The following is a 26,013-nucleotide window of genomic DNA, read 5'->3' as shown; positions in this document are numbered from 1 at the left end:
CATGGTGGTTGTTAAACATTGAGAGTGTAGACATGCTCTCAATCCCAATTAAACCTCAACATTAAAAACCCAACAAATTAATTAAAGTAACATGATGAGATTCACATGATAATCCAAGTACTAGATACTCAAGATGTCCATAACCAGGGACACGGCTAACCATGATTAGTTTATACACTCTGCAGAGCTTTGCGCACTTTTCCCCACAAGACTCGATCTCCTCCGTTGGGATTCTCACACTACATTATGTTTGAGAAACGGATGACCGAGACATAGTCTTTCAGAAGCGCTAGCACCTTACGATCGGGTAGACTGTTACACCTACTTTCCCCTACATATGCTAGTCTACCACTGTAAGAGTTCCCACAACTTAGTCAACTATGCTAGAGTCCATAGTGCACACAGAAGTTTCTAGTATGAATAATCTCATGATCCCTTTGAGCCTGGGTGGCGATCCAAAAGAAAACAGGCAATCACTGGAATACCCAGGTGCCTCAGTCCACCCAGATATGTATTTAAGTTGCCACCTTAGATAAACCATTAATTTAACAAACTCACATCTGTCATGGATTTCACTCACCCAATCACGTCTACTAGCATAGCATGGCATAATAAGCAAACGTAGAAGTAACTCCCAAAGGTTTGATAATAGAACAGGTGATAGGATTCTACCTCATCTACCGAAAAAACCGATCTAACGAAAAAAACGGATCTAAAAAGCCGACGAAAAAACTGAACGATTTTTCTAAAAAAACGGCGGCGGGGCAACCTCGGCGTGCGGGTCCGGCGGCGGCACGGTGCTAGGGAGGTGGGCTGGGGCGGCTAGGGTTGGGCGGCTCGGGCTGGGGTCCTCGCCTTATAAAGGCTGGCCGGGCCGGGTGTCCTAGTCGGACACGGCCCGGTAGGTCGGTTCGACTTTTTTTAAAATAATTACGCTCAGAAAAAAACAAAAGGAATACTAAACGGACTCCAAAAATCCTGAAATAAATTTTTCCCGGCTTCTAACATCAAGCTGCACAGGATGAACATTTATTTGGGGCCTAAATGCAACTTTGAAAAACACGCATTTTTCCTAAATTCAAATAAAATAGCAAATAAATCCAAATAATATCTTATTTGATTTTTTATTAAATCCTCAATATTTCTTTATTTTGGGAAAGTCATTTTATTCCCTCTCTCATATTTTGATAATAGAAATAATTGAAGATAAAATAAATAAAATCAAATGATCCCATTTTCAAAATTTGAGAACACTCGAATATGAAAATAACGAAATCCCCAACTCTCTCCGAGGGTCCTTGAGTTGTGTGAAATTTCTAGGATCAACCAAAATGCAAATAAAATATGATATGCAATGATGATCTATTGTATAACATTCCAAATTGAAAATTTGGGATGTTACAAACCTACCCCCCTTAAGATGAATCTCGCCCTCGAGATTAGGGTTGGCTAGAAAATAGATGAGGGTGGTCCTTCAACAGATCTTCCTCTTGTTCCCAGGTGGCTTCATCCTCCGTGCGGTGGCTCCACTAAACTTTGCAAAATTTGATAACCTTGCTGCGGGTGACTCGACTGGCATACTCAAGAATCTTAATTGGTTTCTCCTCATAGGTCAATTCATTGTCCAACTGAATCGCTTCCAGCGGCACTGTGTCTCTCAGTGGTATATCTGCCATCTCTGCGTGGCACTTCTTCAACTGGGAAACGTGGAACACGTCATGAACTCCTGACAGTCCTTCGGGCAATTCCAACTTGTAGGCTACTTCTCCCATACGCTCCAAAACCTTGTATGGTCCTACAAAATGTGGCGCTAATTTTCCCTTAACTCCAAAACACTTAACTCCTCGAAGTGGAGATACTCGAAGATAAACTCGGTCTCCGACTTCGTAAATTGTCTCTTTGCGTTTCGAATCTGCATAGCTCTTCTGCCTGGACTAGGCTACCTTGAGCCTATCGCGAATCAATTTCACCTTCTGTTCAGACTCCTTAATCATATCCGGTCCAAACAACTGACAGTCTCCAACTTCATCCCACGACAATGGGGTCCTGCACCTCCATCCGTACAAGGCTTCGAAAGGGGCCATCTTCAAACTGGATTGATAACTGTTGTTATAAAAGAACTCTGTGTATGGCAAATTCTCGTCCCAACTAGATCCGTAATCTAGCGCGCAAGCTCTCAGCATATCCTCCAAAATCTGATTGACTCTCTCGGTTTGTCCATCTGTCTGCGGATGGAAAGCTATACTGAACTCTAGCCTGGTACCCAAAGTTTCATGCAACTGATTCCAAAACTTTGAGGTAAACTGGGTTCCTCTATCTGATACAATACTCCTTGGAACTCCATGCAGACATACGATCCTGGTCATGTATATCTTTACCAACTTAGCACTAGTATAGGTAGTCTTCACTGGAATGAAATGGGCTACCTTTGTCAAACGATCGACTACAACCCATATCGAGTCATAGCCTGAACGTGTTCTGCGCAATCCTGTGATAAAATCCATGCCTAACTTATCCCACTTCTATTCGGATATTGGCAATGGATGTAGCAATCCTGCTGGCTTCTGATGCTCTGCCTTTACTCTCTGACATACATCACAAACTGCTACATACTCCGCAATATCCTTGTTCATTCTGGTCCACCAGAAAGTATCCTTCAAATCCAAATACATCTTGGTATTTCCTGGGTGAACCGAATATGGTGAATCATGGGCCTCTTGCAGAATCAACTTCCTGATCTCCGAATCATTAGGCACATAAACACGGTCTTCAAACCATAAGGTATCGTGCTCATCCTCACGAAATCCTTTAGCTTTTCCTTTGCTCATTTTCTCATTAATAGAAGCAATCTCCTTGTCACTCCTTTGAGCTTCTTTGATCTTATCCATCAAAGTAGACGGAATCTCTAATGCTACTACATAGCCTCTCGGAACTATCTCCAAACATAGCTCACGAAGATTTTCTGCTAACTCCCTTGGTAAATCTCCCATCATTAGGGTGTTGAAATGACTTTTACGGCTCAGCACATCGGCTACTACGTTAGCCTTTACGGGATGATAATGCAATCTCATATCATAATCCTTGATGAGCTCCAACCATCTCCTTTGCCTGAGATTTAACTCCTTCTGCGTGAAAATATACTTCAAACTCTTGTGATCCGTGTAGACCTCACAATGGTTTCCAATGAGAAAATGTCTCCAAGTCTTCAATGCATGCACTACGGATGCCTAACTCCAAATCATGTGTGGCATAATTTAACTCATGAGGCTTAAGCTGTCGTGAGGCATACGAAACAACTCTTCCTTCCTGCATAAGCACTGCTCCAAGTCCTCGACATGAAGCGTCGCAATACACCTCATAATCCTTGGTCTGGTCTGGCAAAATCAACACTGGTGATGTAACCAAACGTTTCTTCAACTCCTGGAAACTGGCCTCACATTCTTCAGTCCATTTGAACTTGGTATCCTTCTTCAACAACTCCGTCATAGGCTTTGCAATCTTCGAGAAATTTTCAATGAATCTCTGGTAGTATCCTACGTGTCCAAGAAAACTCCGGATCTCTCCAACTGTTATTGGGGCTGTCACAGTGTCAACCTTGGTGGGATCTACTGCTATACCTTCTCCGCATATAACGTGTCCGAGAAATCCAACTTCCTTCAACCAAAACTCACATTGGCTAAACTTGGCATATAACTGATGTTCTCTGAGCTTACCAAGTACCAAACGCAAATGCTCCTTATGCTCCTCTTCATTCTTCGAGTAAACCAGAATATCATCAATGAACACTACGACGAACTTATCCAAAACTCCATAAATACTTTGTTCATCATGTTCATAAAATATGCAGGTGCGTTAGTCGGACCAAATGACATAACGGTATACTCGTACAGCCCATACCTGGTGGTAAAAGCCGTCTTAGGTATATCCTGTTCTCGAATCTTCAACTGATGGTATCCTGATCGCAGATCGATCTTGGAAAATACCTTAGCTCCTTGCAATCGATCAAACAGATCATTGATCATCGGTAGTGGGTACTTGTTCTTGATGGTTACTTCATTCAATCCTCGATAATCAACAACCATCCTTAATGATCCATCCTTCTTCTCCACTAGAAGTACTGGTGATCCCCAAGGCGAAGAACTTGGGCGGATATAACCTTTATCCAGTAACTCCTTAATCTACTTCTTAATTTCCACCAAATCCTTTGCGGGCATCCTATATGGTCTCTTAGATATTGGCCCTGTGCCTGGCAAAAGCTCAATCAAAAACTCAATATCTCTATCCGGTGGCATGCCTGGCAACTCCTCTGGAAATACATCAGGGAAATCCTTCACTATTGGTACTTCCTCTTGCACAACTCATGTTAAGCAATTTACTTGAGTCCTTTTTGGCACATGTCGGGATACATACTTGATCCTTCTCCCTTCTGGGGTGGTAAGCAAGATTGACTTACTGGCACATTCAATGTTCCCTTCATACTTCGATAATCAATCCATGCCTAATATCACATCCAATCCTTGAGATTCCAATACTATTAGGTCCGAGGGAAATACATAGTTACCAATCCTTAATGGTAACCGATCACACCATAGACTAGCCATATACTCTGCTCCAGGTGAGGTTACTAACATGGGTGATCTAAGGGCTTGGGTTGGCAGTTTATACTTATCCACAAATCCCCTTGATATGTATGAATGCGATACACCAGTATCAAAAAGAACGATTGCAGTAAAAGAATTAACGAAAAACTTACCTATTACTGCATCGGGCTGGGCTTCAACCTCCTCCACCTTTACGTGGTTCACCTGTCCCCTGTTGAAAGGGTTCGGCTTCTTCCCAGAGCTTCCATTTCCATTTCCATTCTGGGATTCAGGACATTCATTGGCATAATGTCCGGTCTTCTGGCACTTAAAGCAAGTGACTTGGCTTAGGTCTCTCTTGGCTGGGGTTGATGGGTTGGTGCGGTTCTTACCGTTGCTTCCTCCATTCCCATTACCATTCTTGGTGCCATTGTGGTTGTCCGAGCTACCTCCTCCATGGTATGCTGAAAATGTCCTCCCGGTCTAGGGGTAAAACGTGGTTTCTGCTGAGCTCTAGAATTGTCCTTCCCTTGTCCATACTTCCTCTTACGGTTTTCAATCTGCTGCTGCTTCCCTTCGATCATAAGAGCACGATCTACCAACTCCTGGTAGTTGTTGAAGGTTGCTACCATCAACTGCATGCTCAACTCATCATTCAGTCCTTCCAGAAACTTCTCCTGCTTAGCTGCATCCATAGCAACGTCATCTGGGGCATAACGTGCTAGCTTACTTAAGTCCTCCACATACTGGCCAACTGTCCATCCTCCTTGGCGCAAGTTGCGAAACTCACGCTTCTTCATGGCCATAGCTCCTGCTGAAACATGAGCGGTACGGAAAGCCTGCTGAAACTGGTCCCATGTGACAGTGTCGATAGGGAAAGTGGCTGTGAAATTCTCCCACCATGATGCTGCGGGTCCTTCAAGCTGATGTGCGGCAAACTTCACCTTTTCCGCATCTGTGCATCCTGCTTTGGCCAACTCCCTTGCTGTCTTGCGGAGCCAATCATCTACTACTATCAGCTCGGTGCTACTGGAAAACACCGACGGATTCAGCCTAAGAAAACGGGCTAAGTGATCAACAGGTGGTGGTGGTGGTGGGTTGTTGTTGTTGTTCCCTTGATTCTGATTCTGGACTAGCAACTGCATCAACGTGTTCTTCTACTGGATCAACTGAGTGAGCTCCGGTGGGAATGTAAATCCAGGGTCACGTCTCGGAGGCATCTGAGGGTTTAGAAAAGATGAGAATTAAGAATAGAGAGGGGTCTAGAGAGAAAACACTACCCATATGCACATGAGGCAAAAGAAAACAATTCACTTCATTCAATCAAACAAGGGCATACAATCGATCTAACTATCGCAAAAGTGCTCGGACTACTATATTTACATGGTGGACTGCTACTACTGATGGGGTGGTCTACTAGAAATATTCTTCGGTTGTAGACTCCGTGATATCTGCTACAGCTTCATCAACATAGTCATCATCGCTATCATCTGGATCTGAGTCGGTGTCGTCGATGATGATGTAGTCTTCCAGGCGAATCTCCTTGGGTTCTTCGTCTTCTTCTACTGGTGTAGGGTCTCCCATAAATATTCCAATCTTCTTGACCAGATCGTCATTCTTCTCCACTAATACTTCGATTTCCTCTTCATAATCTTCACGGGTAGCCTTGAGTTCTTCCTCCAGTTCCTTGATTCTTGTCCTCGCCTTCTTCAGATCTATCATGTCAGCACACATCTGGTTCTCCTGACGTCGAATGTGCTGGTTTAACTCCTGGATAAAAGTTGCGATTGATCTATCCTTCCTGGTGCTGATCATCTCCTAGTGCTCATCTCGGCGCCCACAAATCTGGTAGATAGTATCCTTGAGATCATTACGGTAAACTTCTCCAATGCGTCCCGTGGCGATATGAGCTGACATGCCCTTTCCTAGACTCCATGTTGGTGCATCAAAGAAAAACTCTATGGGCTCAGTGACTGGCATGAACGTCCTTCCTGGAACTTGAACTTAAATCATCCAGCGCTCTTCTTCAGGTAAAGTGGCGTTGTAGGTTCCGGTGAAGCTTGGTACTCCTATGTTCAGATATCTAGTGACTTCCTTCAAGTGACGTCCAAAGGGTGTATCTTCATCCGGTTGTGTGAACTTGTTCCTTGCATCCGCCATCCTAAAAGAGTAGAAAAGATGAGAAGTCAGAATGAGAAGAGTGAGTAGTGATCTAGGGCTTTAGCTTAGTGGTCGTGTCCTACAGTCAGTGTGTGCTCCGATACCATCTTGTAGCGACCAGACCTCAAACGGTCCAATCTCTGTGCTCCGGTGTCATCCTTGGATCAGTAGTGCTGACACCACAGTACTTGAAGGATTTTATAACAGAGTAGCAATCACACACTTATTACATCGAGTGTCTCAAAAAAGAACTTATTACAATAAATATGGCTTAAGGCCATTTAATAACGATAACAGCGGAAGGCTTGGAAGATAAGTGAGTCCATCAAGTCCAACGGCATCACTGAGTATAGAACCACGACCTAAAGCACCTTACTCGTTATCTGAAAAGTCTGCAACATGAACGTCGCAGCCCGAAACGGGTCAGCACATGGAATATGCTGGCAATGTAACACATAGAGAGCAATAATGGAATAAGGCTATACTGCATGCATATTTGGCTGGTGGAAAGCTCTATGGTTACAATTTAGCGTAAAGCCAATTTTTCCCTACTGCAAAGGAATAAATTTTATTTAACTATCATGGTGGTTGTTAAACATTGAGAGTGTAGACACGCTCTCAATCCCAATTAAACCTCAACATTAAAAACCCAACAAATTAATCAAAGTAACATGATGAGATTCACATGATAATCCAAGTACTAGATACTCAAGATGTCCATAACCGGGGACATGGCTAACCATGATTAGTTTATACACTCTGCAGAGGTTTGCGCACTTTTCCCCACAAGGCGTGATCTCCTCCGTTGGGATTCTCGCACTACATGATGTTTGAGAAACGGATGACCGAGACATAGTCTTTCAGAAGCGCTAGCACCTTACGATCGGGTAGACCGTTACACCTACTTTCCCCTACATCTGCTAGTCTACCACTGTAAGAGTTCGCACAACTTAGTCAACTATGCTAGAGCCCATAGTAGCTTGTAGCTGCACATGGAAGTTTCTAGTATGAATAATCTCATGATCCCTTTGAGCCCGGGTGGCGGTCCGAAAGAAAACAGGCAATCGCTGGAATACCCAGGTGCCTCAATCCACCAAGATGTGTATTTAAGTTGCCACCTTAGATAAACCATTAATTTAACAAACTCACATCTGTCATGGATTTCACTCACCCAATCCACGTCTACTAGCATAGCATGGCATAATAAGCAAACGTAGAAGTAACAACCAAAAGTTTGATAATAAAACAGGTGATAGGATTCTACCTCATCTACTTCCCAAACCCACAATTTAATTAGATCCTAATCATGCAATGTGTGAGGGTTTATCTAATGCAATAAAAACTGGGTAGTAGAAGGTATGATCAAAGTGTTACTTGTCTTGCTGATGATCCGCAAAACCTAGCGATTTGAAGTAGCAAGCGGCGCACTCCGGATATTCTAGCGCAAACAAACAAGCATACAATAAGTACTCAACTAATGCATAGGTAAAACTCAGATAAAAGAACTAACCAGAAAGTTCAACTTAAGAACTCCAGTTGGCAAAACGAATCAAATCGAACGAAGCAACGAAAGACAAACGGCAAAAGAAACAAGTTTCGTTTACTATTATGGATCTAGGTCAAATTTTACAGAGGCAAAAACTTTTTTGAGTTGGTTAAATGGAAAGAGGGTTTCGAGACGAAACTCCAGGCGCTTGAATCGCCTGATTCCGATAAACGAGCGAAAAGTTATACTAGAACAAAAATCAGATCAGGAACCTCGATCAGAAAAATCGCGGATTTAATCCGAGAAAAAGAAAAACGACGAACGGATTAACGAACGAACGTTCGTTAACTGGATCTAAACAAAGAACGCGTTCGTTATAACGAACGAACGAGCCAATGCTCGCTAATTAACTAAACGAAAAAAACCGATCTAACGAAAAAAATGATCTAAAAAAACCGAGAAAAAACCGACGGAAAAACCGAACGGTTTTTCTAAAAAAACGGCGGCGGGGCAACCTCGGCGTGCAGGTCCGGCGGCGGCAGCGGCGGCTCCGGCGACGACGGCGGGCGGCGACGGCGCGGGCGGCGGCGGCACGGCGCTAGGGCGGCGGGCTAGGGCGGCTAGGGTTGGGCGGCTCGGGCTGGGGTCCTCGCCTTATAAAGGCCGGCCGGGCTGGGTGTCCTAGTCGGACACGGCCCGGTAGGTCGGTTCGACTTTTTTTTTAAATAATTACGCTCAGAAAAAAACAAATGGAATACTAAACGGACTCCAAAAATCCCGAAATAAATTTTCCCGGCTTCTAAAATCACGCCGCACAAGATGAACATTTATTTGGGGCCTAAATGCAATTTTGAAAAACGCGCATTTTTCCTAAATTCAAATAAAATAGTAAATAAATCCAAATGAAATCTTATTTGATTTTTTATTAAATGCTCAATATTTCTTTATTTTGGGAAAGTCATTTTATTCCCTCTCTCATGTTTTGATAATAGAAATAATTGAAGATAAAATAAATAAAATCAAATGATCCCATTTTCAAAATTTGAAAACACTCAAATATGAAAATAACGAAATCCCCAACTCTCTCCGAGGGTCCTTGAGTTGCGTGAAATTTCTAGGATCAACCAAAATGCAAATAAAATATGATATGCAATGATGATCTATTGTATAACATTCCAAATTGAAAATTTGGGATGTTACAACGGGCTTGAGCAGCTCGCCGAGATCAGCGGCGGGGTTGCGAAGATGGAGATGGCTGAAGACGTGCGTCAGAGCTGAAGAAGAAAGCACGCGGGCTTCCCCCTCCACCATGGGGCCGATCCCGTCGATGACGCCCTGATATGTCTCCAACGTATCTATAATTTTTGATTGCTCCATGCTATATTATCTACTGTTTTGGACATTATTGGGCTTTATTATCCACTTTTATATTATTTTTGGGACTAACCTATTAACCGAAGGCCCAGCCCAGAATTGCTTTTTTTTGCCTATTTCAGGGTTTCGAAGAAAAGGAATATCAAACGGAGTCCAAACGGAATAAAACCTTCGGGAACGTGATTTTCTCACCAAACATGATCCAGGAGACTTGGACCCTACGTCAAGACACAAAAGAGGAGGCCACGAGGTAGGGAGGCGCGCCTACCCCCCAGCCGCGCCCTCCACCCTTGTGGGCCCCCTGTTGCTCCACCGACGTACTCCTTCCTCCTATATATACCTACGTACCCCCAAATGATCAGATACGGAGCCAAAACCCTAATTCCACCGCCGTAACTTTCTGTATCCACGAGATCCCATCTTGGGGCTTGTTCTGGAGCTCCGCCGGAGGGGGTATCCATCACGGAGGGCTTCTACATCATCACCATAGCCCCTCCGATGAAGTGTGAGTAGTTCACCTCAGACCTACGGGTTCATAGTTATTAGCTAGATGGCTTCTTCTCTCTTTTTGGATCTCAATACAATGTTCTCCCCCTCTCTTGTGGAGAACTATTCGATGTAATCTTCTTTTTGCGGTGTGTTTGTTGAGATCGATGAATTGTGGGTTTATGATCAAGTCTATCTACGAACAATATTTGAATCTTATCTGAATTATTTTATGTATGATTGGTTATCTTTGCAAGTCTCTTCGAATTATCAGTTTGGTTTGGCCTACTAGATTGATCTTTCTTGCAATGGGAGAAGTGCTTAGCTTTGGGTTCAATCTTGCGGTGTCCTTTCCCAGTGACAGTAGGGGCAGCAAGGCACGTATTGTATTGTTGCCATCGAGGATAACAATATGGGGTTTTCATCATATTGCATGAGTTTATCCCTCTACATCATGTCATCTTGCTTAAGGCGTTACTCTGTTTTCATTAACTTAATACTCTAGATGAATGTTGGATAGCGGTCGATGAGTGGAGTAATAGTAGTAGATGCAGGAAGGAGTCGGTCTACTTGTCTCGGACGTGATGCCTATATACATGATCATGCCTAGATATTCTCATAACTATGCTCAATTCTGTCAATTGCTCAACAGTAATTTGTTCACCAATAGTAGAATACTTATGCTCCTGAGAGAAGACTCTAGTGAAACCTATGGCCCCCGGGTCTATCTTCATCATATTAATCTTCCAATACTTAGTTATTTACTTTGCTTTTTTACTTTGCTTTTATTTTACTTTGCATCTTTATCATAAAAATACCAAAAATATTATCTTATCATATCTATCAGATCTCACTCTCGTAAGTGGCCGTGTAGGGATTGACAACCCCTTATCGCGTTGGTTGCGAGGATTTATTTGTTTTGTGCAGGTACGAGGGACTCGCGCATAGCCTCCTACCGGATTGATACCTTGGTTCTCAAAAACTGAGGGAAATACTTATGCTACTCTGCTGCATCATCCCTTCCTGTTCGGGAAAAAACCAACACAGTGCTCAAGAGGTAGCAAGAAGGATTTCTGGCGCCGTTGCCGGGGAGTCTACGCAAAAGTCAATATACCAAGTACCCATCACAATCCCTATCTCCCGCATTACATTATTTGCCATTTGCCTCTCGTTTTCCTCTCCCCCACTTCACCCTTGTCGTTTTATTCGCCCTCTCTCTCTCTATTCTCCCTCTCTTTCCCGTTTGCCTCTTTTTGCCCGCTTGCTTTTTGTTTGCTTGTGTGTTGGATTGCTTGCTTGTCGCGATGGCTCAAGATAACACTAAAATGTTTGATTTACCAATACCAACAACAATGATTTTATTAGCACTCCGATTGCTCCTCTTACCAATGCTGAATCTTGTGAAATTAATACTGCTTTGCTGAATCTTGTCATGAAAGATCCGTTTTCCGGGCTTCCTAGTGAAGATGCCTCTACCCATCTAAATAGCTTCGTTGATTTGTGTGATATGCAAAAGAAGAAAGATGTGGATAATGATATTGTTAAATTGAAGTTATTTCCTTTTTCGCTTAGAGATCGTGCTAAAGCTTGGTTCTCGTCTTTGCCTAAAAATAGTATTGATTCATGGAATAAGTGCAAACATGCTTTTATCTCTAAGTATTTTCCTCCCGCTAAGATCATCTCCCTCAGAAATGATATTATGAATTTTAAGCAACTTGATCATGAACATGTTGCACAAGCTTGGGAGAGGATGAAATTAATGATACGTAATTGCCCTACTCATGGTTTGAATTTGTGGATGATTATACAAAAAAATTATGCCGGATTGAATTTTGCTTCTAGAAATCTTCTAGATTCGGACGCGGGAGGCACTTTTATGGAAATCACATTAGGAGAATCTACTGAACTCCTAGATAATATTATGATTAATTATTCTCAATGGCATACTGAAAGATCTACTAATAAAAAGGTGCATGCGATAGAACAAATTAATGTTTTGAGTGGAAGGATGGATGAACTTATGAAATTATTTGCTAGTAAAAGTGTTTCTTCTGATCCTAATGACATGCCCTTGTCTACTTTGATTGGGAATAATAATGAATCTATGGATGTGAATTTTGTTGGTAGGAACAATTTTGGTAACAACGCGTATAGAGGAAATTTTAATCCTAGGCCTTATCCTAGTAATCCCTCTAATAATTATGGTAATTCCTACAACAATTCTTATGGAAATTATAATAAGATGCCCTCTGATTTTGAATCTAATATTAAAGAATTTATTACTTCACAAAAGAATTTCAATGATTTGATTGAAGAAAAATTGCTTAAGATTGATGAGTTGGCTAGGAACATTGATAGAATTTCTCTTGATGTTGATTCTTTGAAACTTAGATCTATTCCACCTAAGCATGATATCAATGAGTCTCTCAAAGCCATGAGAAGTTCCATTAATGAGTGCAAAGAAAGAACCGCTAGAATGCGTGCTAAGAAAGATGCTTTATAAGAGTGTGTTCCGCTAGTTCCTATGAAAACAAAGATGAAGATCTAAAAGTTATTGATGTGTCCCCTATTAAATCTTTGTTTTGCAATATGAATCTTAATAATAATGGGACTGAATATGATCCACCTTTACCTAGAAGGCGTTCCAAGAATTCGGAGTCTTTAGATCTTGATGCTAAAATTGATGAAAGTGGGATCGAAGAAATTAAAACCCTAGATGTTGCTAAACCCACTATTTTGGATTTCAAGAAATTTAATTATGAAAATTGCTCTTTGATTGATTGTATTTCCTTGTTGCAATCCGTGCTAAATTCTCCTCACGCTTATAGTCAAAATAAAGCGTTCACTAAACATATCGTTGATGCCTTGATGCAATCTTATGAAGAAAAATTTGAATTGGAAGTTTCTATCCCTAGAAAAATTTATGATGAGTGGGAACCAACTATTAAAATTAAAATTAATAATCATGAGTTCTATTCTTTATGTGATTTGGGTGCTAGTGTTTCCATGATTCCAAAGACTTTGTGTGATTTGTTAGGTTTCTGTGATTTTGATGATTGCTCTCTAAAACTGCACCTTGCTGATTCCACTATTAAGAAACCTATGGGAAGAATTAATGATGTTCTTATTGTTGCAAATCAGAATTATTTGCCTGTAGATTTTATTGTTCTTGACATAGATTGCAATCCTTCATGTCCTATTATTCTGGGTAGACCTTTCCTTAGAACGATTGGTGCAATTATTGATATGAAGAAAGGAAATATTAAATTCCAATTTCCGTTAAGGAAAGACATGGAACACTTTCCTAGAAATAAAATTAAATTACCTTATGAATCTATTATGAGAGACCCTTATGGATTGCCTATCAAAGATGGCAATACCTAGATCTATCCTCGCTTTTTATGTCTAGCTAGGGGCGTTAAACGATAGCGCTTGTTGGGAGGCAACCTAATTTTATTTTTATTTCTTGCTTTTTGATCCTGTTTAGTAATAAATAATTTATCTAGCCTCTGTTTATGTTGTGTTTTTTGTGTTTAATTAGTGTTTGTGCCAAGTAGAACCGTTGGGAAGACTTGGGGAAAGTCTTGATATCTTGCTATAAAAATAGAAACTTTAGCGCTCACGAGAACTGCTGCCATTTTTATTTGGAAAGTGCTATTTAGTTAATTCTTTTTTCATATGATTAATAGATAAATTATTCACGTCCAGCATTTTATTTTAGAATTTTTGGGGTTCCAGATCTTGCGATAGCTACAGATTACTACAGACTGTTCTGTTCTTGACAGATTCTATTTTTTGTGTGTTGTTTGCTTATTTTGATGAATCTATGGCTAGTAAAATAGTTTATAGACCATATAGAAGTTGGAATACAGTAAGTTTAACACCAATATAAATAAAGAATGAGTTCATTATAGTACCTTGAAGTGGTCTTTTGTTTTCTTTCGCTAACGGAGCTCACGAGGATTTCTACTTTGAGTTTTGTGTTGTGAAGTTTTCAAGTTTTGGGTAAAGATTTGATGGATTATGGAACAAGGAGTGGCAAGAGCCTAAGCTTGGGGATGCCCATGGCACCCCTAAGATAATCTAAGGACACCTAAAAGCCAAAGCTTGGGGATGCACCGGAAGGCATCCCCTCTTTTCGTCTACTTCTATCGGTAACTTTACTTGGAGCTATATTTTTATTCACCATATGATATGTGTTTTGCTTGGAGCGTCTTGTATTATTTGAGTCTTTATTTGTTAGTTTACCACAATCATCCTTGATGTACACACCTTTCGAGAGAGTCATACATGATTTGGAATTTGTTAGAATACTCTATGTGCTTCACTTATACCATTTGAGTTATATAGTTTTGCTCTAGTACTTCACTTATATCTTTTAGAGTACGGTGGTGGATTTGTTTTATAGAAACTATTTATCTCTCATGCTTCACTTAGATTATTTTGAGAGTCTTAAATAGCATGGTAATTTGCTTAAATAATCCAATATGCTAGGTGTTCAAGATGAATAATTTTTTCTTACGAGTGTTTTGAATACTAAGAGAAATTTGATGCTTGATGATTGTTTTGAGATATGGAGGTAATAATATCAAAGTCGTGCTAGTTGAGTAGTTGTGAATTTGAGAAATGCTTGTGTTGAAGTTTGCAAGTCCGGTAGCATGCACGTATGGTAAATGTTGTGTAACAAATTTGAAACATGAGGTGTTATTTGATTGTCTTCCTTATGAGTGGCGGTCGGGGACGAGCTATGGTCTTTTCCTACCAATCTATCCCCCTAGGAGCATGCGCATAGTGCTTTGGTTTTTGATAACTTGTAGATTTTTGCAATAAGTATGTGAGTTCTTTATGACTAATGTTGAGAGTTCTTTATGACTTTTATAGAAACTATTGATCTCTCATGCTTCACTTAGATTATTTTGAGAGTCTTAAATAGCATGATAATTTGCTTAAATAATCCTAATATGCTAGGTATTCAAGATTAGTAAAAAAAATCCTAGGAGTGTTTTGAATACTAAGAGATGTTTGATGCTTGATGATTGTTTTGAGATATGGAGGTAATAATATCGAAGTCGTGCTAGTTGAGTAGTTGTGAATTTGAGAAGTGCTTGTGTTGAAGTGTGCAAGTCCCGTAGCATGCACGTATGGTAAACATTGTGTAACAAATTTGAAACATGAGGTGTTTTTTGATTGTCTTCCTTATGAGTGGCGGTCGGGGACGAGCGATGGTCTTTTTCTACCAATCTATCCCCCTAGGAGCATGCGTGTAGTGCCGAGGTTTTTGATGACTTGTAGATTTTTGCAATAAGTATGTGAGTTCTTTATGACTAATGTGAGTCCATGGATTATATGCACTCTCACCCTTCCATCATTGCTAGCCTCTTCGGTACCGTGCATTGCCCTTTCTCACTTTGAGAGTTAGTGCAAACTTCGCAAGTGCATCCAAACCCCGTGATATGATACGCTCTTTCACACATAAACCTCCTTATATCTTCCTCAAAACAGCCACCATACCTACCTATTATGGCATTTCTATAGCCATTCCGAGATATATTGCCATACAACTTTCCACCATTCCATTCATCATGACACATTCATCATTGTCATATTGCTTAGCATGATCGTGTAGTTGACATAGTATTTGTGGCAAAACCACCGTTCATAATTTTTTCATACACGTCACTCTTGGTTCATTGTATATCTCGGTACACCGCCGGAGGCATTCACATAGAGTCATATCTTGTTCTAAGTATCGAGTTGTAATCATTGAGTTGTAAATAAATAGAAGTGTGATGATCATCATAGTTATTCTGATAACACTTCCGCACTGCACGTTCAATACAAGTGCACGTCATTGTTTGAACCAAGTGTGTTGCAGTACTCACACGAGTGAACTTCGTGTCGAAAAAAACTGCACGCAGTGTTTTTCCGGTACTGTTTTCGCTCTAATTTTTTAACCGTTTATCGGAACGAGGCGTATAATATAACGTTGGAAAGCTATTTATTAGGCGCAACTTCACCATGTTGAACATTTTTCGAAATTCCTCTCGGTTTAAGAGCAGTTTCAAAAATAGTGCGGTGGATGACGAGTGGCAGCGAGCGTATTTTCGTGATTTTTTCTAAACCGCTCATCGGAATAAGCCAAATGATACGCCGTTGGAAAGATATCGTCGAGGCGCATCTTTTTCATATCTACTATTTTCTCTAATTCGTTACGGTTTAAGAGCAGTTTCGAATTTACTAAATCGCGGAATTCTGTTTTTTTTTAAATTGCAATTTTCAGTACTGTTTTCGTTCTAGTTTTTGAACCGTTTGTCGAAACGAGGCATGTAATACGTCGTTGGAAAGCTATGGACACGGCGCAACTTACATATGTAGAAATGGTTTTGAGATTCCTTACAGTTTTAAGTTAATTTTGAAAATCGTGCGGCGGACAACGAGTGGCAGCGGCCGTTTTTCGCGAAATTTTTACAAACCGGTTGTTGAAATGATTCAAATGATATGCCATTGGAAAGATATCGACGAGACACAACTTTTTCATGCAAAACACTCTCTCTAATTCCTTACGGTTTAAAAGCAGTTTTAAATTTACCTAAAAGCGGACACTCTGTTTTTCGTGAAGACCAAAATTATCGTGTGTACTTCATCAGACAGAAGAACGCACTGCTTCAAACGAAAAACCGCACTGCAGCAGGCAGTCAAGTGAACTTCATGATTTCTTTTTGTCGGACATAAACTTTCTTGCACGAGTTTTTGTTGTCTTTTTTTTCAACTTTTTTTTGAACGAGAGTGGACCGCAACACTCCCGAAAATGAACCGCAGCACTATCAAAAGTGAACCTCACGAGTTTTTGTTGTATTTTTTCATACTTATTAATATTTTACGCGTGTTGACCAAGCGAGTGGACCTTTCATCGGACAGAAGAACGCACTGCTTCAAACGGAAAACCGCACTGCAGCAGGCAGTCAAGTGAACTTCATAATTTCTTTTTGTCGGACATAAACTTTCTCGCAAAAGTTTTTATTGTCTTTTTTCAACTTTTTTTGAACGAGAGTGGACCGCAACACTCCCGAAAATGAACCGCAACACTATCAATAGTGAACCTCATGAGTTTTTGTTTTCTTTTTTCCGTACTTCTTACTTTTTACGCGTGTAGACCGGGCGAGTGGACCGCAGAAACCGAGTGAGTGAACTATATCTAATAAGAAGGGAGCTTCTTTGAGATGTTTTGATTTTTGTTTACCAAGGGAACCATGAAGGAGTTTTATAACAAAATGCGTCAGAGAACAAAGTGAGCTTCATAATTTGACTTATGAGCTGCTTCAAGACGAGAATTTGACTTATGACCTGCTTCAAGACGAGTAGTGAACCTCTTTGGTAACCCTTTCTTTTTTTGAAAACACGTGAAACTATCGGAGACGAGTGTAATTCACAATCTGAGGGAACTGAACCGCGTGACAAATTGAAGTGAAGTACATGACTTTTTTTATTAGACGAGGTGAAGCGGACTGCACTGATTTTTATAAATCATTTTTTTTAGTTTTCTTCGTTTATCACGTGAACAAAGTGAACTGCTCGTCGGGTTCTTTACAGAATGAACCACATGGCATTTTACAGTGAGCTGCATCATGTACTGAACATTTTGTAGGAAATAACCAACAAAAAAATACTACGGTAGCCGCACTGCAGCTTCCCTCAGTTAAACATCCAGGAGCTGGAATTGGCTTGTACAGAAAAAACCTCACAAAAAACAAAAACAAAAAGCAATCAGGTGGTGGGAACCTCCAGCGCAGCGAGCAGTTTACTCCGCAATGAAAAATCTAACCACACGCACGGGGTGATGTATTGGAGTCCCTTTATTAGTCCAAAAAAATATCAAAAATAAAAACAACCACGCGCCATCAAGTGCACAACAAAATATATGACCCAACAGAACGGCACTGGGCAGAGAACTGCTTACACTCTCCTGCTAAATCAATGAACAACAAAACTAAGCTGCACTGGGCAGAGAACTAAACCGACGAAGTTCTTCCTTCTCCCCTTTTCCCTGTGTTTATGCTCTCCTGCCAATAACCACAACAAAGCTGAATCACAAAAAAACAGGGACTGAACTTCAAGCATGTTAGTTTAGGGATTAATTCAGAGATAAAACTGCAAGTAATCGGTGTGCTGGCATACTGCATATCACCTATGCGTGTCGTCGCCCTCCTCATGTCAGTGTACTGCAAGCACGCGCACAACCATGGAGGCGCGAACACGGATCGAGGAGGATCCCTCTCGTGAATGAAGATGCAGAGGGGGGCGAGAGGCGTCGGCTAGTGGACCCAGCTTGGACACCGTGAGTTGTGGAGGGGGCGTCGCCGGCGAACTGCATGGGTGATAAGAGAGAGCTGCGGCGTCAGCTGAAGTGCACGCCGGCCGGATCCAGTGGGGTGACGGCCGTGGTTACCCCAACCTCCACGACGGTCTTCGGCTGTGCTCGGAGCGACGCCATGGATCTCCAGCGTATCTGGAGCTGCACTGCATCACCGCTGGGGGCCGAACTGCACACCCGAGAAGAAGTCCACCGTCGGATCTCGCCGGGATCCGGTGATTTCCCGGGCCGCCGCGACAAGAGGTAGGCTTGGTGGACCAGGCGACTTGCCGTAGGGGTAGGTTGGAGCGGCGGAGTAGTAGGTGTTGATGGAGATGGAGGAGTCGGAGCTGGAGAGGTCGTCGCCGTCATGGGGGGAGAAGGGGGCCCAGGAGAAGAGCTGCCGCGATGGCCCTCCACCGTGGGGACTGGTGGAGGCTCGAGACCACCATGGGCCTTTGCCCTCCGTCGTTGAACTCCACCGAGATGAGCCGCTGTCCACCGAGATGAGCGCGGGCGGTGCGGATCCCGCCGGATCCGATGCCGCGAGTGGTGCGGTGGTGCCGCGGGGGAGGGTGGAGGTGCGGTGGTGGCTGCGAGGTGGTGGCCTAGGTGTGGTGTGGGGGTGACGACACGATGTGGTGGGGGAGGGGATGCACGGCAGCCGTCGGGCGTGGCTTGGGGCATGGCGGCAATGTGGGGTGGGGAAGGAGAGGCTCGGAGGCCGTATGGAGAGGAGGCGCGGCCGTGGCTAGCTGGTGGCGTGGGGCCCTGGCAGTGGCGGCGGCGGCTTCAAGGCAAGGCGGAGGTGGCTGCGGTGGCTCGGCGGATCGGGGCGGCGCCGGGTGGTCGGCGCGGCGGCGCAGAGGAAGGCAGGGCGATGCGGGGCTCTGGCAACCGCAGGAGGAAGAAGGTGGGAGGGGAGGTGGGTTGTGGGTCGGGTGGGTACGAGCGGGCGTAGATGGTAGTGGTAGGTTTTTGTCACCGTGCAGTTCGGGTGTGTTTGGTTCGAGAAGGAAGTGGAATGGAATGGCATAGTTTATTTTACTAAAATGGGTTGGTTCCATCATTGTATTTGGTAGAAGCAATTTCAAGGAATGAAATGATTACATTTTAGTGTTCGGTTTTAGAGACGAGATGGAATGGAATTGTTATCACTTGATCATATCGGATTGGATTTTGATAGAAAACTAAACTAAATGCATATTTGATTCCGAGAACAGAGAAACATATAGACGCTGCAGTACAAAGGTACACAGGCTATCGATCAAACTAGTGAAATCACACGTTAAATACTCTGTTAGACATTTCTTCGAACACCTTGCCTGCACTTCCCCCGCTCCCAGTCTTGCAATAACCATGGAATTGTACACAACCGTAGGTGACTACGTCCTGGTGGACGGCGCATGCCTGCATGAACCGAAGCAGATCCTTTAGTCGTCGGTGTCACCCCGAGCTTCACGCTGGCCGCCACCACTCATCAATCACCGGAGAGTGTGGCCTCCCCAGCCTCACCTGCAGCATCTTCCCCGGCCTCCGCCGGCTCGACATGGCCGACGTATGGAACGCGGATGCAGTGGTCGTGTCTACGTACCGGCGGCGGTCTTCTCCACCGGCGACGAACCTCCCGTCAGAGGAAAGAGAGAGAGAGAGGCAGAGGTCGTGGGTGCCACCGAGGGAGGGTCGTCGAGCGGGGCGTTCCGCGTGGTCCGGCCAATTTGGAGGAACGTCCCGGTTCGGTATATTGCTGGAATATTCCTCTCCGAAGAACCAGTGTGTTCCATTCCATTTTGCAACCAAACGCGAGAATCAGTCCTAGGTGCGGGTCCGACCCATTACGTTCCACCTCATTCTCGAAACCAAACACACCCTTCGGTACGGGGCACTCGTGTCGTTCTTTTTTGTTAGCAGAATAAGCTTTAGGTGTTATTAGAATAAGGTCTTAAGAGGTGTTATCATAATAGACCCATCCTATATATATATAAAGAAGGGACAATGCTACTGTCCTTTTTCCACACTTGTGCTTCAAAAGTAGCACCATAATCTTCATGATAGAGAGTCTTTTATTTTGTCACTTTCATATACTAGTGGGAATTTTTCATTATATAACTTGGCTTGTATATTCAACAATGAGCCTTCTCAAGTGCCCTAAGTCTTCCTGAGCAAGCAAGTTTGATGCACACCCACTTAGTTTCTTTTGTTGAGCTTTTATATATTTATAGCTCTAGTGCATCCGTTGCATGGCAATCCCTACTCCTTGCATTAACATCAATCGATGGGATTCTCCATAGCCCATTGATTAGCCTCGTTGATGTGAGACTTTCTCCTTTTTTGTCTTCTCCACATAACCCCCATCATCATATTCTATTCCACCCACAGTGCTATATTCATGGCTCGTGCTCATGTATTGCGTGAAAGTTTATAGGTTTGAGATTACTAAAAGTATGAAACAATTGCTTGGCTTGTCATCGGGATTGTGCATGATGAGAGCATTCTTGTGTGACGAAAATGGAGCATGACTAAACTATATGATTTTGTAAGAATGAACTTTCTTTGGCCATGTTATTTTGAGAGGACATAATTGCTTAGTTAGTATGCTTGAAGTATTATTATTTTTATGTCAATATGAACCTTTATCTTGAATCTTCTAGATCTGAATATTCATACCACAGTTAAAAAGAATTACATTAAAATTATGCCAAATAGCACTCCGCATCAAAAATTCCGTTTTTATCATTTACCTACTCGAGGACGAGCAGGAATTAAGCTTGGGGATGCTTGATACTTCTCCAACGTATCTATAATTTTTGATTGCTCCATGCTATATTATCTACTGTTTTGGACATTATTGGGCTTTATTATCCACTTTTATATTTTTTTTGGGACTAACCTATTAACCGGAGGCCCAACCCAGAATTGCTGTTTTTTTTTGCCTATTTCAGGGTTTCGAAGAAAAGAAAAATCAAACGGAGTCCAAGCGGAATAAAACCTTCGGGAACATGATTTTCTCACCGAACATGATCCAGGAGACTTGGACCATACGTCAAGACACAAAAGAGGAGGCCACGAGGTAGGGGCGCGCCTACCCCCCCCCCAAGCGCGCCCTCCACCCTCGTGGGGCCCCTGTTGCTCCACCGACGTACTCCTTCCTCCTATATATACCTACGTACCCCCAAACGATCAGGTACGGAGCCAAAACCCTAATTCCACCGCCATAACTTTCTGTATCCATGAGATCCCTTCTTGGGGCCTGTTTCGGAGCTCCGCTGGAGGGGGTATCCATCACGGAGGGCTTCTACATCATCACCATAGCGCCTCCGATGAAGTGTGAGTAGTTCACCTTAGACCTACGGGTTCATAGTTATTCGCTAGATGGCTTCTTCTCTCTTTTCGGATCTCAATACAATGTTCTGCCCCTCTCTTGTGGAGATCTATTCGATGTAATCTTCTTTTTGCGGTGTGTTTATTGAGACCGATAAATTGTGGGTTTATGATCAAGTCTATCTATGAAGAATATTTGAATCTTCTCTGAATGCTTTTATGTATGATTGGTTATCTTTGCAAGTCTCTTCGAATTATCAGTTTGGTTTGGCCTACTAGATTGATCTTTCTTGCAATGGGAGAAGTGCTTAGCTTTGGGTTCAATCTTGCGGTGTCCTTTCCCAGTGACAGTAGGGGCAGCAAGGCACGTATTGTATTGTTGCCATCGAGGATAACAATATGGGGTTTTCATCATATTGCATGAGTTTATCCCTCTACATCATGTCATCTTGCTTAAGGCGTTACTCTGTTTTCATTAACTTAATACTCTAGATGCATGTTGGATAGCGGTCGATGAGTGGAGTAATAGTAGTAGATGCAGGCAGGATTCGGTCTACTTGTCTCGGACGTGATGCCTATATACATGATCATGCCTAGATATTCTCATAACTATGCTCAATTCTGTTAATTGCTCAACAGTAATTTGTTCACCCACCGTAGAATACGTATGTTCCTGAGAGAAGCCACTAGTGAAACCTATGGCCCCCGGGTCTATCTTCATCATATTAATCTTCCAATACTAAGTTATTTACTTTGCTTTTTTACTTTGCTTTTATTTTACTTTGCATCTTTATCATAAAAATACCAAAAATATTATCTTATCATATCTATCAGATCTCACTCTCGTAAGTGGTCATGTAGGGATTGACAACCCCTTATCGCGTTGGTTACGAGGATTTGTTTGTTTTGTGCAGGTACGAGGGACTCGCGCGTAGCCTCCTAATGGATTGATACCTTGGTTCTCAAAAACTAAGGGAAATACTTACGCTACTCTGCTGCATCATCCCTTCCTCTTCGGGGAAAAACCAACGCAGTGCTCAAGAGGTAGCACGCCCTCGAGCGCCACGATAAGATAAGGAAGCAGTTGGGCGGAACCTTCGTCGTCTGTCACCAGCGGCTTCTCCAAGCCCTTCTCGTAGAGTGCCCGCAGCGCCTCATGGGATCTCTCCTCAAGAGACTTGAAGGCGACGCGATCCTCAGCCAGAGCCTTCGCCTTGGCATCCAGCTGGATCTTCTTTGCCTCCACCTTCAGCTCTAGCTCCTCCAGACGGCTGCACTTTGCGGCCTGCGCCCTTGCCAACTGCTCCAACTCGGCGTCACGATCGGTGACGACATCTTCTCGGGCCTTCATCTTCTCTTCCTCCTCCTTGCGACTGCGGGCCTCGGCCGCGCGCTCGTTGCGCATGGTCTCCAGCTCGGTCTCCATCGACTGGCAGCGCTCCTTGGCGGCTTCGGCATCCTTTAGCACCGCCTCGCGGGCGGCCACGGCCTGGTTGACAGCCTGCTTACCCTCCTCGGAGGCTGGCATGGCCTGACCCCACGCCACCCTCACCGACGCATCGGATCGCAGCCACCCTGAGATCAACTCTAGGCGCCCTGGTGCCAGACGGCGGCTAGGACCTTGGAGGTCGTCCCGGAGCTGGGTCAGCGTGGAAAGAGCCTCCCCCAGCACATCAGGTGCATCGGAAGAATCATGAGCCAGAGGCATAATGGGAGGAGGAGGAGGTAGAGTTACCACTTTGGCTTGCGCACTGGCAGCGTGTCGGATTTCGGGTTCCGGCAGACCCTTAAGGTTCGAACTCTGGGGTGCGCACGGAGATCTTTCCCCTACCGACTCGCGCTTCTATGGCTCGCAAGAAATCTAGGCTAGAAAGAAGAACACATAAGGGACACGAGGTTTATACTGGTTCGGGCCACCGATGTGGTGTAATACCCTACTCCAGTGTGTGGTGTGGTGGATTGCCTCAGGGGCTGATGATGAACAATACAGGGGGAAGAACGGCCTCACGAGAGGTGTACTTGAGCTGGTGTGGTGTGTTCTACTTGGTCCGGACCTTTCTCTCTTCTTCTTTTTCTTCTCTCTTTCTTTCTCTCTCTCGACCCCTTTTCTTCTTTCGGGGGCTAGTCCTATTTATAGAGGCCCTGGTCCTCTTCCCAAAAAATGAGCGAGAAGGGCGCCAACAATTGGCCATTTTGAAGGGGAACATCTAGTACAAGTTATCCTGACCAAAGGTGGTCTTCGGCTGCCAAAACACTGGTGATGACGCCGTCTTGAGCTCTACGGTGACCTCCGTCCTGCCGCTCTGCTGGTCTTGGTCTCGTTGCACCGGAATGATAACCTTTGCCCGATGCCTTGGCCTGTGCTTGCTCCCTTTGCACCAAAGGGGAAACAAGGACACTGCGCAGGCCGGCGCCCGCCTAATCTCGATCGTCATGGCTTGCGTCACGGGCTCCTCGCGAGGCACCCCTGCCTTGATCTCTCCGCCTCCTCGCAATCCTGCCTGATGAGGCTGCTCCTGAGGAAGCCTCCTGTCGTCCGCCCCGCAAGGCTTGGCCCCTTGCGAGGGTCTTGAGCTTGAGCTAATGAAGCTGGGCCGCACTGGGCCCCCACTCGAGCCACGCCGCAGGCCGCAGGCAGGCAAGTCTTGGGACCCCCGTTCCCAGAACGCCGACAGTAGCCCCCGGGCCCAAGGCGCGCCCGGGCTTGGCTTAGCAGAGAAGCTAAGGGGCAAGCAAAGCGTCGCGGGCCCCAATAGCCTGCGGCCTTGGGCGCCGCCTGGCGATTGATTGGACGCGGGTGTTCGCGCTTCCCCACGACGCCTCGGCAACCGCTCGACTTGTCAAGTCCCTGCATGCAGAGAAATGGGTCATGATTACCTGCGATCGTGGTGGCCGGCGGTTGCCCTTCTCCGGCTATAAGTACGGGGCCGCGTGAGCCTCGTTAGCTTATCCCTTCCTGCTACTCCTTTCCTTCTCCTTCCTCGTCCTTGCTTCTCCTTACGCCAATGGCACAAATCCGCCGGTTTTCTGCAGAAGAGAAAGGAAAGGCCCCCCGAGAAGGTCCTGACCTTCTCCCGCCGAAGAGACGGCTAGTCCCCCGCCGCCAAGATGAGGGTGCTTGGCAGGAGGCGCCGAGGCCCTGGTACGAGCGGCCGCCGTCTGGGTTTCCACTGCCCTTGTATGCCCGAATCGAGGGCCCTGGGGAAGAGGGTGTCGAGCAACATCGACGGTGCCGCCGCCGACGCCGGCGAGTCACGGCGGTGCGCGTAGTTCCTCCTGGAGTCCATGCCGAGGGCTCCTCCTGTGAGCTCGTGCTTCAAGCCGCCATGCCCCCAAGCTCTTGGATCCGCCTTCCTCCCTCCTTCGCCTTTGAGATGCCGCCGAGCGGGTCTCTGGAGCTCTGGCTGTAGCACGCCGACTGCAGCACCCTCGCGACCGGAGCGGAGGTCGCGGTCGTCGCTCCGGGCAAGGTCTATATGACCCGGGGCTGGGGTGAGATTGCCCGGGTCTGCCGCACGGAGGGTGCCCTCGTAATTCATCTTGAATACGACGGCGCCTCCCTGATGTTCTTCAAGGTCTTCGATGCTGAAGGAAGCCAGTTGGAGTGCTGCCCCAAGGAAAGCGGCAGGGGCATTGGACTAGGGAGGACCTGGCCTGCCCATCGGCCCTCCAGCAGCTCTTTAGGCGGCAGCGGAGGACCTGGGGAATCCAGCGACTCCCCCGAGCTTCTCGTGACTCCGGAGACGAGCGACGACAGCTACGAGCCTCCGAGCTCGCGCCGTGCTCGGAGTAGGGCAACTGCATCGAGCCGCTGACACCACTGATCTGGGTGGGGTTGGCGCCGGCTCCAGGTAGTCCATTGTTGATGATGGCGTCGCTTGCGGAGGCGCAGGCAATTATCATTCCTTAGGATTAGCACCTCTTGTTCCCTGCGAGGAATCGAAGCAACACCCCGCGGGGGTATGTAAGGCGCCAGCCATGTCTTTTGCGAACATTATATCCCTAATACGAATCGATGCGAGATGCTTGTCCTGTCCCGGCTCGGCTCCCCCTTTCTATCCTCGTGAGGACTTAGCGCTCTACACTGACAGGTCCCAGTCCCCATGCAGGCTTCAGCCGTCGCTGGTATGCCAGGTCGCGATGCCGTGGTCAAGGCCAGGAGGTGAGCGGCCCGAGGTCCGGTAAGAGCCCCCGAGTCGCGATGCTCGGGAAGTCCCCTTTAGCGCTCGAGCAGCCCTCGCTGGGCGAGAAAGGAA

At 44.8% G+C, this 26,013-nt stretch overlaps 1 long non-coding RNA gene across 1 annotated transcript; it reads right to left on the bottom strand.

Annotated features, from left to right (window-relative positions):
* Window positions 1-17,899: 17,899 nt before the first annotated feature.
* On the bottom strand, window positions 17,900-19,432 carry LOC123102950 (uncharacterized). Its single transcript, XR_006449536.1, has 2 exons — window positions 18,539-19,432; window positions 17,900-18,451 (listed from the first exon to the last, which is right to left on the bottom strand). It is a non-coding gene; the product is annotated as an uncharacterized lncRNA (long non-coding RNA).
* Between the last annotated feature and the right edge of the window lie 6,581 nt (window positions 19,433-26,013).

Source organism: Triticum aestivum, chromosome 5A (genome assembly GCF_018294505.1).
Source record: "Triticum aestivum cultivar Chinese Spring chromosome 5A, IWGSC CS RefSeq v2.1, whole genome shotgun sequence".
NCBI classification, from domain to species: Eukaryota; Viridiplantae; Streptophyta; class Magnoliopsida; order Poales; family Poaceae; genus Triticum; species Triticum aestivum.
The sequence above is the reverse complement of the archived record's forward strand: the minus strand, read 5'-3'. Positions and strand labels throughout refer to the sequence as shown.